General features: G+C 46.7%; 1 long non-coding RNA gene across 1 annotated transcript; it reads left to right on the forward strand.

Moving 5' to 3' along the window:
- Nucleotides 1–420: 420 nt before the first annotated feature.
- Nucleotides 421–14,138, forward strand: LOC119926710. Its single transcript, XR_005450362.1, has 3 exons — nt 421–704; nt 1,070–1,160; nt 14,052–14,138. It is a non-coding gene; the product is annotated as an uncharacterized LOC119926710 (long non-coding RNA).
- Nucleotides 14,139–15,826: the final 1,688 nt, after the last annotated feature.

Consider the following 15,826-nt stretch of genomic DNA (forward strand, 5'->3'; position numbering starts at 1 on the left):
GCTCCTGGAAACGCTCCAGTGGCGGTTGGGGACATAGGGTAATATGAAGCAGAAGATGTCCTGGAGGAGGTATAATAATCATAATTGTGGTATTTAAGTGCTTACTAGGTGCCAAGAACTGGGGTAGATACAATATAAGCAGATTGGACACAGTCTCTACCCCACTGGGCTCACACTGGAAGGAGGAGGGAGACCAAGTATTTAATCCGCATAATACAGATAAGGAAACAGGCACAGAGAAGTGACTGACCCCAGTCACATAGCAGGCAAGAGGCGGAGCTGGGGTTAAAACTCGGGTCTTTCGACTCTCAGACCTAGAACACAGACCTTCTGACTCTCGGGAGGGTGGCCTTTCCCCTAGGCTAGGTTGCTTATCAAATATGAATTCAGATGTGATTTCTGAAGGACTTTGAAAATGGGGAGAGTTGTGGTGGGACAGATGTGAAGGGGAAAGATTTGCAGAAGGGAAGGAAGGTCGGAGCAAGGGGAGCCAATAGCAGGGCCCAGGAAGTTTAAGAGGAATGAAGAGAGTGAGTTGGGGATTTAGTACTAGGTGGGTAAGGATGAGAAATGAGAACGAGTGCTTAAAGGTCAAAGGTCAGGAGTTTTGCTTTATATGGAGAGGAATGGATTTTGACCAGGGACTCCATCCAATTTGACCATCTTGTATCTACCCCAGCACTTGGTACAGCACTTGGTACACGGTAAGCACTTAAATACCGCAGCTCAAAATGAACCATTGGAAGTGTGTGTGGAATAGGGAGATCAGTGCAGAATGACATTTTAGAATAATGATCTGGGCAGCAGTATGAAATGTGGCCCAGAGAGGCAAAAGATGGGAGGCTGGGAGAAAGAGTTGATTTTATGGACTATAAGGTGCTGTTATCATTGCATAGATCACAGGGCACTGTGTTTGCTTTAGGGAATAAAACCTGAATAAATCTCTACATTGAATGGGTAAATATATTTGAATTGAAGCCAACACATTCAAAAAGGAAACTGGTGATTCAAGTTCAACTTGAAACTGCCCCCAAGCCCTCACTGACCTGATCTCAATGTCCCCCATAAGACAATATTGAACAACAGTGGCCCAGCTGGAGGCAGAGGGCATGGAGGAAGGAACATCTTGACATCAACTCTGGCCAAGCCAGCCAAGAAAGGTATGTAATAATAATAATAATAAATAATTACGGTATTTAAGTGCTCTCTATGTGCCAGGCACTGTACTAAGCACTGGGATGGATACAAGCAAATCAGGGTGGACATAGTCCTTTGTCCCACGTGGGGCTCACAATCTTAATCCCCATCTTACAGAGGAGGTAATTGAGGAATAGACAAAAGTGACTTGGCCAAGGTCACACAGCAGACAAGTGGCAGAGCTGGGATTAGAACCATCATCCTCTGCATTCCAGGCCATGCTGTATCCACTACACCAGTCTGCTGAAGAGAACACTCGCCTTGGCCTCACACCCATATAGAAACTGTGAGTAAGAGAGGATGGGGTGTAGTTATGACACAGACCTCAACTGTCCCAGGGATGGACACCTGTTACCTGTAAGAACAGGATACGGGAAACCAGCCAAGGAAGGTGACCAACAAACCTCAGACACCCAGTATCCATGACTCACATGGTCAATTCTCAAATCTAACTCTCCAGCCCTGACCTTTCTTCTCTCCAGTCTCGCATTTCAATCCTATTTATTGAGCATTCACTTCATGCAGAACACTGTACTGAACACTTGGGAGAGTACGATTAAACAGAATCGGTAGACACATTCCCTGCCCACAGTGAGCTTACAGTCAAGAGGGGAAGACAGATATTAATTTAAATAAATTATGGATATGTGGGTAAGTGCTATAGCGAGGGGTGAAGAAAGGGAGCAAGTGCAAGGGTGATAAAGAAGGGAGTGGGAGAAGAGGAAACGAGGGCTTAATCAGGGAAGGCCTCCTGGAGGAGATATGCTTTATATAAAGCTTTGAAGGTAGGAAGAGTAATTGCTATCAGATAGGAAGAGGGAGGCAGGTGTGGGTGAGAGGTCTGTGGAGAGAGCCCTGCCGTCGACCCCCGGCCCACGTCCTCCCCCTGGCCTGGAATGCCCTCCCTCCCCACATCTGCCAAGCTAGCTCTCTTCCTCCCTTCAAGGCCCTACTGAGAGCTCCCCTCCTCCATGAGGCCTTCCCAGACTGAGCCCCCACCTTCCTCTCCCCCTCGTTCCCCTCTCCATCCCTCCGCCTTACCTCCTTCCTTTCCCCACAGCACCTGTATATATGTATATATGTTTGTACATATTTATTACTCTATTTATTTTACTTGTACATATCTATTTATTTTGTTAATATGTTTTGTTTTGTTCTCTGTCTCCCCCTTCTAGACTGTGAGCCCGCCTTTGGGTAGGGACCATCTCTATATGTTGCCAACTTATACTTCCCAAGTGCTTAGTACAGTGCTCTGCCCACAGTAAGCGCTCAATAAATACAATTGATAGAGACAAGATCGAAGTAGGTTGATGATAAAGGAGTGAAGCATACAGGCTGAGATGTAGTAGGAAAGCAGTGAAGTAAAGTAGGAAAGGAAGTAGGAAGGTCACTGAGTCCTTTAATGGCTTTGGTAAGGAGTTTCTTTTTGCGGAGGTGGTGGGCAACCATTGGAGGCTCTTGAGAAGTGGGGAAACATGGACTGAATAGTTTTGTAGAAGAATGATCTGCAGAGCAGAGAAGTATGGACTGGAATGGGGAAAAACAGGAGGCAGGGAAGTCAGCAAGGAGGCTGATGCAGTAATCAAGAGGGGATAAGTGCTTGGATTAATGTGATAGTACTTTGGATGGAAAGAAAAGTGTGGATTTTAGTGATGTTGTCAAGGTTCTCATTGTGGAAGGTTCATGCCTATCTCGTCACCTACCCCTAGCCCATGTCTTGCATCTGGTCTGAAACTCCCTCCCTCCTCAACTTTGAGAGACAACTACTTCCCCCTCTTCGAAGCCCTAATGAAGACATATTTCCTCCAGGAGGTCTTCCTGGAATAAGCCCTTTCTTTTCTCTTCTCCCACCTCCTCCTGACTTACTCCCTTGGTTCTTCTCCCTTCCCAGCCCCATAGCACTTATGCACATACCTGTAATTTTATTTTTTTGAATTGATGTCTGTCTCCCCCCGTCTGGACTGTAAGTTTGTTCTTCTGGACTGTAAGTTTGTTGTGGGCAGGGAATGTGTCTGTTGCTGTATTATACTCTCCCAAACACTTAAGCAGTGTTCTGCACACATTAAGTGCTTGATAAATAAGACTGAATGAAAAGTTGAACCAACAGGATTTGGAGGCCTTCCCAGACTGAGCCCCTTCTTTCCTCTCCCCCTCGTCCCCCTCTCCATCCCCCCATCTTCCCTCCTTCCCTTCCCCACAGCACCTGTATATATGTATATATGGTTGTACATATTTATTACTCTATTTATTTATTTATTTATTTATTTTACTTGTACATTTCTATCCTACTTATTTTATTTTGTTGGTATGTTTGGTTCTGTTCTCTGTCTCCCCCTTTTAGACTGTGAGCCCACTGTTGGGTAGGGACTGTCTCTATGTGATGCCAATATGTACTTCCCAAGCACTTAGTACAGTGCTCTGCACATAGTAAGCGCTCAATAAATACGATTGATTGATTGATTGATTGATTGGAGACATTGAATATGTGGATTGAATAAGAGATGAGTTGAAGATAATGCCAAGGTTATGGGCTTGAGAGACAGGGAGGATGGTGGTACTGTCTACAATGATGGGAAAGTTATGGGGAGGACAGGGTTTTGTTGGCAAGATTCTGTCTTTCCCCAGATTTTCTCATTCCCATAGATGCTACCACCGTTCCCCTTGTCTAAGCCCATAATCTTGCCATTACCTCAACTCATCTCTCCAATTGAACACTCACATTGAATGCTACCAAATCCTATTGGTTCTACCTTCATAATATCATAAACACCCATTTCTCTCCATAAAAACTGCTACTACACTGATCCAAGCACTTACATCCTGATTTTACTTCTGCGCCAACCTCCTCACTGTTCTCCCTTATTCCTGGGTCTCCCCACTCCAGTCCATTCTTCGCTGTGCTGCCCGAATGATTGTTCTAAAAAAAACAAAAAACCAAAAAAAACCACCCTATGCCTCCTCAGTCCTCAAGAACCTTCAGTGCTTGTTCAGCCTTCCCCACATCAAACAGAAACTTTTTACCATGTGCTTTAAAGCAATAGGCCAGCTCATACCCTCCTATCTTACCTCACTGACTTCCTACTGCAATCTAGTTTGCACACTTTGCTCTTTTAACACCAACCTGATCAATCTCACCTATCTCGTGGCCAACCCTTTGCCCACATCCTTCCTCTGGCCTAGAACTCCCTTACCCATCTTACCTGACTGACTGCTACTCTCTCCACCTTCAAAACCTTGTTAAAATCACATTTTCTCCGAGATGCCTTCCTGGATTAAGCTCTATTTTCCCCTACTCCCTCTCCCTTCTGTGTTGCCCTTGCACTTGGTTCTGAATCCTTGAAGCACTTGAAAGTTCACCCAATCCCTGGCACCACAGCACTTATGAACATACCTATAGTTCATTTGAATGTCTTTCTCCCTCTTTTGATTTTTAAGCTTCTTTTGGGCAAGGAACATGTCAACCAACTAGGTTGTATTGTACTCTCCCAAGCACTTAGTACATTGCTTTGCACATAGTAAGTGCTCAATAAATACAACTGAGTGATTGATGGATCGATCTCTAGAATTCACTCTTTCCTTTCCAACCAAAATCCTATCACATGATCCAAGCACTTATATCCATGAGAAGTAGTGTGGCTCAGTGGAAAGAGCATGGGCTTTGGAGTCAGAGGTCATGGGTTCAAATCCCGGCTCTACCAATTGTCAGCTGTGTGACTTTGGGCAAGTTACTTAACTTCTCTGGGCCTCAGTTCCCTCATCTGTACAATGGGGAATAAGATGTGAGCCCCACATGGGACAACCTGATCACCTTGTATCCTCCCCAGCGCTTAGAACAGTGCTTTGCACATAGTAAGCACTTATCAAATGCCATCATTATTATTATTATTATTATCCAGACTTGATTTTGGTATCAGTCTTCTCCCCGATCTCTCCCTTGTCAAAAACCTCCAATGATTGCCCATAGTTATCTGTCTCAAACAGAAACTTCTTGCCATTAAAGCACTTAATTGCTCTTCCATTTCTACCTTACCTTGCTGATATCCTTCTACAACCAAACCAACATGTTTCACTCCTCTTTGCACCACTGACCCCTTGCCCACTTCTTCCCTCTGTCCTGGAACTCCCTCCCACTTCATATCCTCTAACCCACTTCTCTCCCCATCTTGAAAGCCCTACTAAATTCACATCTCCCAGACTAGGGATTCATTTCCCTATCTAAGCTCTCCCTTTCACACCACCTATGCTCTTGGGTCTGTACCCCTTAAGCACTTTGAAATCCTCCTACCCCCCAAACCTCACAGCACTTGTGTATGTATTCATCTGAAATGTATTTTAATGTCTGTCTCCCCTTCTAGTCAGGAAGCTCCTTGTGGACAGAACGATTTTGTATTGTACTCTTCCAAGTGCTTAGTACATTGTTCTTTCCACAGTAAGCACTCCATAAATACCTTTGATGACTTAAAAACCAGACTGCAGATGTAATGCGCATCGGTTTACCTACTGGTAACAAAACTGCACTTTTCCTCTCTTAATTGGTCCAAGCCTCCCAACTCATTCTCCTCATCTCTTGATGAAGTAATAATCTCTTATCTGTCTGGGTAGCTGAGGGAGAGGATTCGGGAAAGGGACTCTGTCAGAGTTCACCCTCCAATCAATCAGTTGTTTTTCCTTAGCAGTTATTGTGTGTCGAGCACTTTCCTAAGTGCTTTGAATATAACAGAGTTGATAGATACATTCCCTGCCCAAAACAAGCTAATACTGTAGAGGGGGAAGCAGACATTAATATTAACTTTAAAATTATGGATATGTATGTAAGCAGTGTGGTTTAGTGACAAGAGCCCAGGATTAGGAGTCTGAGGTCGTGAGTTCTAATTCAGGCTCCGTCATTTGTATGCTGTGTGACTTTGGGCAAGTCACTTAACTTCTTTGTGCCTCAGTTACCTTATCTGGAAAATGAGAATTGAGATTGTGAACCCCACAGGGGACAACCTGATAATCTTATCTACCCCAGCAAAACAGTGTTTGCAACATAGTAAGCGCTTAACAAATACCACCACCACCATCATCATCATCATGTACATATTTGTACATTTTTGTACATATTTATTACTCTTTATTTATTTATTTTACTTTTACATATCTATTCTATTTATTTTATTTTGTTAGTATGTTTGGTTTGGTTCTCTGTCTCCCCCTTTTAGACTGTGAGCCCACTGTTGGGTAGGGACTGTTTCTATATGTTGCCAATTTGTACTTCCCAAGTGCTTAGTACAGTGCTCTGCACACAGTAAGCGCTCAATAAATATGATTGATGATGATGATGATCATGTAAATGCTGTGAGGCTGGAAAGGTGAAAAAAGGGAGCAAATCCAAGTGCAAGAGTGATGCAGAAAGGAGTGGGAAAAGAGGAAGTGAGAGCTTAGTCGGGGAAGATGTACACATAATAATAATAATAATAATAATAATAATGATAATAGTTTCGGTATTTAAGTGCTTACTATGTGCCAGGCATTGTACTAAGCGCTGGGGTAGATACAAGCAAATTGGATTCTACACAGTCCCTGTCCCATGTGGGGCTCACAGTCTCAATCTCTACTGAGAGCTCACCTCCTCCAGGAGGCCTTCCCAGACTGAGCCCCCTCCTTCCCCTCCGCACAGCACCTGTGCATATGTTTGTACAGATTTATTTCTCTCTTTTACTTGTCCGTATTTACTATTCTATTTATTTTATTTTGTTAATATGTTTTGTTTTGTTGTCCGTCTCCCCCTTCTAGACTGTGAGCCCGTTGTTGGGTAGGGACCGTCTCTATATGTTGCCAACTTTTTATTCATTCAATCGTATTTATTGAGCGCTTACTGTGTGCAGAGCAGTGTACTAAGTGCTTGGGAAGTACAAGTTGGCAACATATAGAGACGGTTCCTACCCAACGGCGGGCTCACAGTTTAGAAGGGGGAGACAGAGAACAAAACAAATCATATTAACAAAATAAAATAAATAGAATAAATATGTACAAATAAAATAGAGTAATAAATACGTACAAACATATATACAGGTGCTGTGGGTAGGGGAAGGAGGTAAGGCAGGGGGATGGGGAGGGGGAGGATGGAGAGAGGAAGGAGCGGGATCAGTCTAGGAAGGCCTCCTGGAGGAGGTGAGCTCTCAGTAGGACTTTGAAGGAAGGAAGAGAGCTAGCTTGGGGGATGTGGGGAGGGAGGGCATTCCAGGCCAAGGGGAGGATGTGGGCCAGGGGTCGATGGCGGGACAGGCAAGAACAAGGCACGGTGAGGAGGTTAGCGGCAGAGGAGCGGAGGGTGCGGGCTGGGCTGTAGAAGGAAAGAAGGGAGGTGAGGTAGGAGGGAGCGAGGTGATGGAGAGCCTTGAAGCCGAAAGTGAGGAGTTTCTGCCTGATGCGTAGGTTGATTGGTAGCCACTGGAGATTTTTGAGGAGGGGAGTAACATGCCCAGAGCGTTTCTGGACAAAGACAATCCGGGAAGCAGCGTGAAGTATGGATTGAAGTGGGGAGAGACAGGAGGGTGGGAGATCAGAGAGGAGGCTGATGCAGTAGTCCAGTCGGGATAGGATGAGAGACTGAACGTGCAGGGTAGCGGTTTGGATGGAGAGGAAAGGGCGGATCTTGGCAATGCTGCGGAGCTGAGACCGGCAGGTTTTGGTGACGGCTTGGATGTGAGGGGTGAACGAGAGACCGGAGTCGAGGATGACACCAAGGTTGCGGGCTTGTGAGACGGGAAGGGTGGTAGTGCCGTCAACAGAGATGGGAAAGTCAGGGAGAGGGCAGGGTTTGGGAGGGAAAATGAGGAGTTCAGTCTTGGACATGTTGAGTTTTAGATGGCGGGCAGACATCCAGACGCCAACTTGTACTTCCCAAGCGCTTAGTACAGTGCTCTGCGCACAGTAAGCGCTCAGTAAATACGATGGAATGAATGACTCCCCATTTTACAGATGAGGTAACTGAGGCCCAGAGAAGTGAAGTGGCTTACCCCGCGTCACACGGCAGAACAATGTCGTTAAGCAGAGCGCATCTTAACGAGGTGCAAAGCGAAGCGGAACGAAGTGCCAAGTGGAGTTTAACGAGGTGGAAACGTCGGGTGGGAAGGGGCGGTTGCGGCTGTAATTTGAGGGGAATTTCTGCCCTGGGCTGGATGCCTAATCCGCGAACCCCGAAGTGCCCTGAATCCCGGGAATAATAATAATAATGATGGTATTTGTTAAGCGCTAAGTATGTGCCAAGCACTGTTCTAAGCGCTGGAGTAGATACAAGGTAATCAGGTTGTCCCAGGTGGGGCTCACGGTCTTCAACCCCATTTTACAGATGAGGGAACTGAGGCACAGAGAAGTTGTGACATGCCCAAGGTCACATAGGAGACAAATGGTGGAGGAGGGATTAGAACCCACTCCCAAACCCGTGCCCTTTCAGTGGCTGACCCGCCAGCCAGCCCCTGGTTCCCCCCTCCTTCTGGGGGATTGTTTTTTGTTTTTGTTTTCTGACTCACCCTCCCGTTCTCGAAGAGCCCCCCGGATTTCGCCCCCCGACACACACACACACACGCACACACACACACACACACACACACACACACAGAGTTTTCAAACGTCCCTCTGGCTGCCCGTGGCCTTGGAGATTTGTCTTCCATTAAGGCTTTGAAAGTGGAGAGAGTTACTGTCTGTCAGATATGAAGAGGGAAGGTATTCCAGGCCAGGGGCAGGATGTGGTGAGCCGTTGGTAGTGAGATAGGTGAGATTCATTCATTCATTCGTATTTACTGAGCACATACTATGTGCAAAGCACTGTACTAAGTGCTTGGGAAGTACAATTCAGCAGCAGAGACAATCTCTGCCCACAGTGGGCTCACAGTCTAGAAGGGAGGAGACAGACATCAAAACAAGCAAACAAGCAAACAGGCATCAGTAGCATCGTTATGAATAGTTATAGATATATGTACATCATTAATAAAATCAATTATAATTATAAATATGTACATATATACATAAGTGATGTGGGGCAGGGATGGGGGAAGAGCAAGTTGGGACGATGAGGAGTGGAGGGGGAGCAGAGGAGAAAGGGGGACTTATTCTAGGAAGGCCTCCTGGAGGAGGTGAGCTTTCAGTAGAGCTTTGAAGGGGAGATTGAGATACAGCAAGTAGGTTGGTAGTTCTAAGCACTGCCCCAGTGCTTAGAACAATTCTTGGCACATAGTAAGTGCTTAACAAATACCATCATTATTACTATTATGTTGGCATTAGAGGAGCTAGGTATGTGAGCTGGGTTGTTGTGGGAGAGTAGCAAGGTAAGGAAGGAGTGGCCAAGGTGATTAAGAGCTTTAAAGCTGATGGTAAGGAGTTTCGGTTTGATGCAGGGGTGGATATGCAGCCACCAGTGGTTCTTGAGGAGTGGGGAAACAGGGACTGAATGGTTCTGTAGAAAAATGATCCAGGCAGCAGAGTGAAGTAAGGACTGGAGGCGGGGAGAGACAGTAGCTGACAGGGGTAAGCAAGAAGGCTGATATAATAATGATAGCATTTGTTAAGTGCTTACTGTGTGCAAAGCACTGTTCTAAGCACTGGGTATGGTAATCAAGGGGTAATAGGAAAAATGCTTTCTTCCATGATGAAACTGAAAAGTGTACTTCTAATCAGAGGGGTTTTTTTCCATCTTTGGGTTGATCTGATGGAGCAAAAGGGGAATTCACTGGGTCCCAATGGCCCATAAATTAATCTTGAGGTGTGGCCACAGATAATGCTGAGAAGCAGTGTGGATCAGTGGGAAGAGCATGAGCTTGGGAGTCAGAGGTCATGGGTTCTAATCCTGGCTCCACCACTTGTCAACTGTGTGAATTTGGGCAAGTCACTTAACTTCTCTGTGCCTCAGTTATCTCATCTGTAAATTGGGGATTATGACTGACCCCCATGTGGGACAACCTGATCACCTTGTATCCACCCCAGCGCTCAGAACAGTGCTATGCACATAGTACACGCTTAACAAATGCCATTACTATTATTGTTATTATAAAAATGACAGTACTGTCCTGTTCTCTGATCCTGGCCCTGTCATTAAACTCCAATGGACCTCATAAGATTCAGATTAGTGTCAACATGGTAATTTGTGCGGGAGCTGACAGTGCTGCTGGGGACAGACTGGCTGACTGGCAAACCTGCTGCCCAGGCCTGCACTTTGGCCTCGCGGGAAGACTTGCACCATGTGGGAACCAAGTCCACTCCTGGGCGCACACAATTGCCCCAGGCAGGATAGTCTCAGCTCCAACTCCACCATGCAGTCTGTGAACTGGACAGTTTGTCTCAACACCTGAAGGACAGAAGAGCTCCTCTCTGAAATCCACCGGCATGTACTGTTCCACTAGTGCCCCATTCAGGATGCATCAAACTTCCCCCAACCCCAGCTCCTCCTCCTTCTGTGGCTTAGTGGTTAGAGCACGGGTCTCGGAGTCAGAAGGACCTGGATTCTAATCCCAGGTCTGCCACTTACCTGCTGTGTGACCTGGGGCAAATTAGTTCAGTTCTCTATGCCTGTTACCTCAACTTTCAAACAGGGATGAAGACTGTGAGCCCTACGTAGGACATGGACTGTATCCAATCTGATTAGTTTGTATTTACCCCAGTGTTTAGAACAGTGCCTAGCACATAGTAAGGGCTTAACAAATACCATTTAAAAAAATCAACAACAAAATGTGCATGTCCACTCTGTGCTTACTCATCTCAGTGTTTACTATTGGGCCCTGTTATCGACAAGTAGGGTGCAAAATAGGTTAATCGGTGTAAATCGGCCGCAGGGTTCTTGTACCCAGGGTGGTGACGCAGATAGGAAAAATGACTCGGAGACGTGAGTTCAGATAAAGCAGTAAAGAAGGAAAGTGGCTACTTGCCCGTTCACTTCCCTGGAGAGGTACGAGTGACAAGCGGCCCCGATCCCATTCTCACTGTGTCTTTTATTGAGTTACAGCAACATGGGAGCGGAGCACCTGGGAATTTCAGGAATCCAATTAGGACCGACAGGATGCTATAAATTCTAATTATTCTCTGTTTTCACTGCCTTGTGCCGGTTGTTGTTATCTGCCCTATGGCCTTGCCTAGATAGGTGTTACTGGCCTTGAAGACATCTGTTGCTGAGCCTTGCATAAAATACAAAAAAAGAAGTTGTTCTCACGGCCTGCACAAAATGGAGTGTTATTGTCAGCATACACAAAATGGAGTCAGTCATGTCAAGTCTGCTAGTGGACAACAATCCCCCCTTTGATCCTTCCGAGGCCCATGGCCACCAGGAGGATCACACACGACCCTCCTCGGGATAACAAAGTTCTTCCGCAAAGCCGGCGCCTAAAGCATAGGACAAGGAAACGACAAAAAAATACAGGCATAGCTTTACACACACAACACACACAACAATCTCCCTCCTCAGTGAAACACAGCATCCAGACCACGGTGCATGTCCATGATCTCAGCCTTGAACAGGGGTATAGTCAGGGGTTGCAGAAGCATCAGGGTAGATGAAGCACATCAGAGGCAGGCCTTCAAGAGCTGAAAAACACAGCACAGCAAAGAAACCAAACCAGCGGCAAGACACACAAATAAGAAACCAGACAAAATCTCACAGGACCGAGGCCCATCAGGTAGAAGTTTGACGCAGCCGTAAAGCTGGGACAGCGGGTGGCTCAGGATCCTGAGAGTCAAGGCAATTCCTTCCGGATCACAAACCAAAGTCACATTCAAACGGCATAATAGATCTCGTCCCATTAAAGGAGATGGAGTGGAAGGAATGATTAGGAACGGGTGGTGAATGTAAATCCCCTGTAACCAGCACTGTAGGGGCTGTGTTCTAGAAACAGTTTGAACTTTCCCACCTACCCCTACTATACTTATCCTTTCCTTTCCTCGGGCTCCAGGAGGAAAGGAAGGGAGCGCTGAATAGGTTGCACCCGTATCAACTAGCAATTTATAGGACTCTGTATTAATGGGCAATTCACAGAACGACTCAGGGGAACGGGTGACGAGCCGGTCATCAGTCACCACGGGAGCCATGCCATATGGCTTTACCCGCGGTTCATCATAGAGGCTCAGATCGGGGAAATCAATCCCCAGGGAGCATCCAGCCAGTAGGGAATGCACATCGGGATACTCATGCCCAGGGGATCGCATATTTGGGGGAAATGAGAGGGGAACTGAGAGTCATTGGGGTCCCTCTGGGTCCCAAGGTCCAAAGGGGCCAAAGTTGGGACCTGTGTTTTGGGTTGGGGGCATACGAGGTCCATTCCTCGGGGCTAGACCCTGATTGGGTCTAGTACTGTTCGGGCAACCTGGGGGAAAAACCCGTGGGTATCTACCCCGCTTATTTCCACGCAATTTAGGACAATCTCTCTTAAAATGACCCTCTTGTTGACAATGAAAGCAACGCCCCAGGGAGTAGGAGTTGCCCATAAGCAGGACCTTTGCAGCATTAGTGGGTTTCATATTTTGTATATGACGCGCAATCTCTCGCAGCTCTGACAGAGGTTTTGCTGCCCACCCGGGAATATACTTATCAAAATAATTGGCGAACCTCCCCTGTTTCACAAAGGCAGTAGCTAGGGCTCTAGCGTCTCTTTCATTATTCAGATTCAACTGTACAAGCGTCTCTGCTCCCTCGCTAAGTCGAGTGAAAAAGTCATCGGAGGTTGCCCCTTCCCTCTGGATCATCCCATGGAAGGAGTCCCAATTAGGGGGTTTACGGCCCAATTCTTGGATGGCTGCCAGGAGAGTCTGCCGCGCCAGATTAAGGCGACTCCAATCTGCTTCCACATTTAAATTCCAATTAGGCTCAATTGTTGGCCAAGCCACAGGAGGCTGACCATTGTTCTCTAACTTTACAGTCAAGGCTCTGAGACAGGAGCGCTCATCAGAAGTGAAAAACAATTCAAGCAGCTCTTCTACATCCGCCCAAGTAGGAAAATGGGTTCTAAAAATTCCCAGGACCCTTCGATACACTTCCTGAGGATTTTTTTGAAAGGGTGGAGTATTCTGCTGCCAGGTTATAAGGGTTTGGGGCTTGAAAGGGACATGAGCCCTTATTCCGGCTACTACGATGTTCCCGCCTGCCCCTGGGATCTGCTGGTAGTTCTCACGAACAGGGGCTAGAAGTGGTACCGGAGGTAAATAAGCAGGGGGGGGATAGGAACTGGGGTACCTATCAGGTCCGCTGAGTGGGACTGCAGACTCGGGACTGAAGGCAACGCAGCCTTTTCTGCCACAGGTGACAATGTTGCTACTTCAGTCTGAGAGGACTGATTCTTACTAACTTCAGCCCAACAATACCAATAGCACATTTCATCAGACCGAGAACAAGATAAAACCTCCCAGAGTTTGCGAAGAGTTTGAGGATCAAAAGACCCTCCCTCGGGCCAGAAAGAATAACCCTGTTGGTCCCGGAACTTAGGCCAGGCCTTGTGACACCCTACAAGTTGTTTTTTAGACATTCCTTTAGTTACAGGCAAGTCACCCTCATCCCATGATTGGAGAACTTTAGCCAGGCACCAACTAGTCTTAGAGAGACTCGCGCCCATAGTTCCAACAACCTGAACCCCCTTTCCGCTCAACCCGGAAAGAACACCTAGGACGTCTCCTAGGCCCCCTCAGAACGTCTTCTGAGGTGAACAAACCACCTCCTAACCCAGGAGGAGAAACCCCCCGCCCCTTCTAACCGAATAGTCTTCTTTTATTTGGAAAGCCTCATCTTTAAAAATAGAAGGTATGTTTTAAGAGAATATGTAAAAACTGTTGCCTGCCACAAAAATTGTCACTGGTGCCACATCTTTGACATACAGGTAGTTTTCTTTTGTTTTCAGAGCCTCATCTTTAACAATAGAAGATGTGTTGACAAGAATATTGAAAAATTTTTGCCTTGTCTGCCGAATTCCCTCCATGTCTGCATGACCCGTACGGTATAGCACTCTACACTCGGGGGTGCTCACTAAGTAATGCTGATGACGATCAAGGAGCTCCTCTCAATGGCAGCCTGTTTTAACTGTACCCTATCTGTGTCAACTGTCTGCTGAATATGGGAGTTGGGGATTGCTGCTGGTTAGGAAATCCTTTTCCTGCCATGGTCTGGATAGGAACATTTATGTGGTTTACCCTCTTGAATTTCCTCTTTCCAAAATGGAATCATAATCGACTCAGCCACCCACTCCTTCCCTTCTCCTAAATCTACCCCTCAGAAGCCTCCACTACCCCAAAACACTCCCCTTCCCTGTCTAGCTGGAACCACTCCCAGCTAGGAAATGGGCGTGGAAGCCTATTCCAGACCGTAATCGATCCTTCCCCTTTTCATTCATTCATTCATTCAATTGTATTTATTGAGCAGAGCTGTGTGCACAGTGTGCAGAGCACTGTGCTAAGCGCTTGGGAAGTACAAGTTGGCAACATAGAGATGGTCCCTACCCAAAACCGGGCTCACAGTCTAGAAGGGGGAGACAGACAACAAAACAAAACATGTGAGAAGGTGTCAAGTCATCAGAATAAATAGAAGTAAAGCTAGATGCACATCATTAATAAAATAGAATAGTAAATATGTACAAGTAAAATAGAGTAATAAATTTGTACAAACATATATACAGGTGTTGTGGGGAGGGGAAGGAAGTAGGGCGGGGGGGATGGGGAGAGAAAGCTCAACATGTCAGTCTGAACTCCTTGTCTTCCCTCCCAAACCTTGCCGTCTGCCTGACTTTCCCATCTCTGTTGACGGCACTACCATCCTTCCTGTCTCACAAGCCCGCAAACTTGGTGTCATCCTCGACTCCGCTCTCTCATTCACCCCTCACATCCAAGCCGTCACCAAAACCTGCCGGTCTCAGCTCCACAACATTGCCAAGATCCACCCTTTCCTCTCCATCCCAACCGCTACCCTGCTCATTCAAGCTCTCATCCTATCCCGTCTGGACTACTGCATCAGCCTTCTCTCTGATCTCCCATCCTCGTGTCTCTCTCCACTTCAATCCATACTTCATGCTGCTGCCCAGATTATCTTTGTCCAGAAACGCTCTGGGCATATCACTCCCCTCCTCAAAAATCTCCAATGGCTACCAATCAATCTGCACATCAGGCAGAAACTCCTCACCCTCGGCTTCAAGGCTCTCCATCACCTCGCCCCCTCCTACCTCACCTCCCTTCACTCCTTCTACAGCCCAGTCCGCACCCTCCACTCCTCCACCACTGATCTCCTCATCGTACCTCGCTCTCGCCTGTCCCGCCATCGACCCCCGGCCCATGTCATCCCCCGGGCCTGGAATGCCCTCCCTCTGCCCATCCGCCAAGCTAGCTCTCTTCCTCCCTTCAAGGCCCTGCTGAGAGCTCACCTCCTCCAGGAGGCCTTCCCAGACTGAGCCCCTTCCTTCCTCTCCCCCTCGTCCCCCTCTCCATCCCCCCATCTTACCTCCTTCCCTTCCCCACAGCACCCGTATATATGTTTGTACATATTTTTTACTCTATTTATTTATTTATTTTATTTGTACATATCTATTCTATTTATTTTATTTTGTTAGTATGTTTGGTTTTGTTCTCTGTCTCCCCCTTTTAGACTGTGAGCCCACTGTTGGGTAGGGACTGTCTCTATATGTTGCCA

The sequence above is a fragment of the Tachyglossus aculeatus genome, chromosome 4 (assembly GCF_015852505.1).
Source record: "Tachyglossus aculeatus isolate mTacAcu1 chromosome 4, mTacAcu1.pri, whole genome shotgun sequence".
Classification (NCBI taxonomy): domain Eukaryota; kingdom Metazoa; phylum Chordata; class Mammalia; order Monotremata; family Tachyglossidae; genus Tachyglossus; species Tachyglossus aculeatus.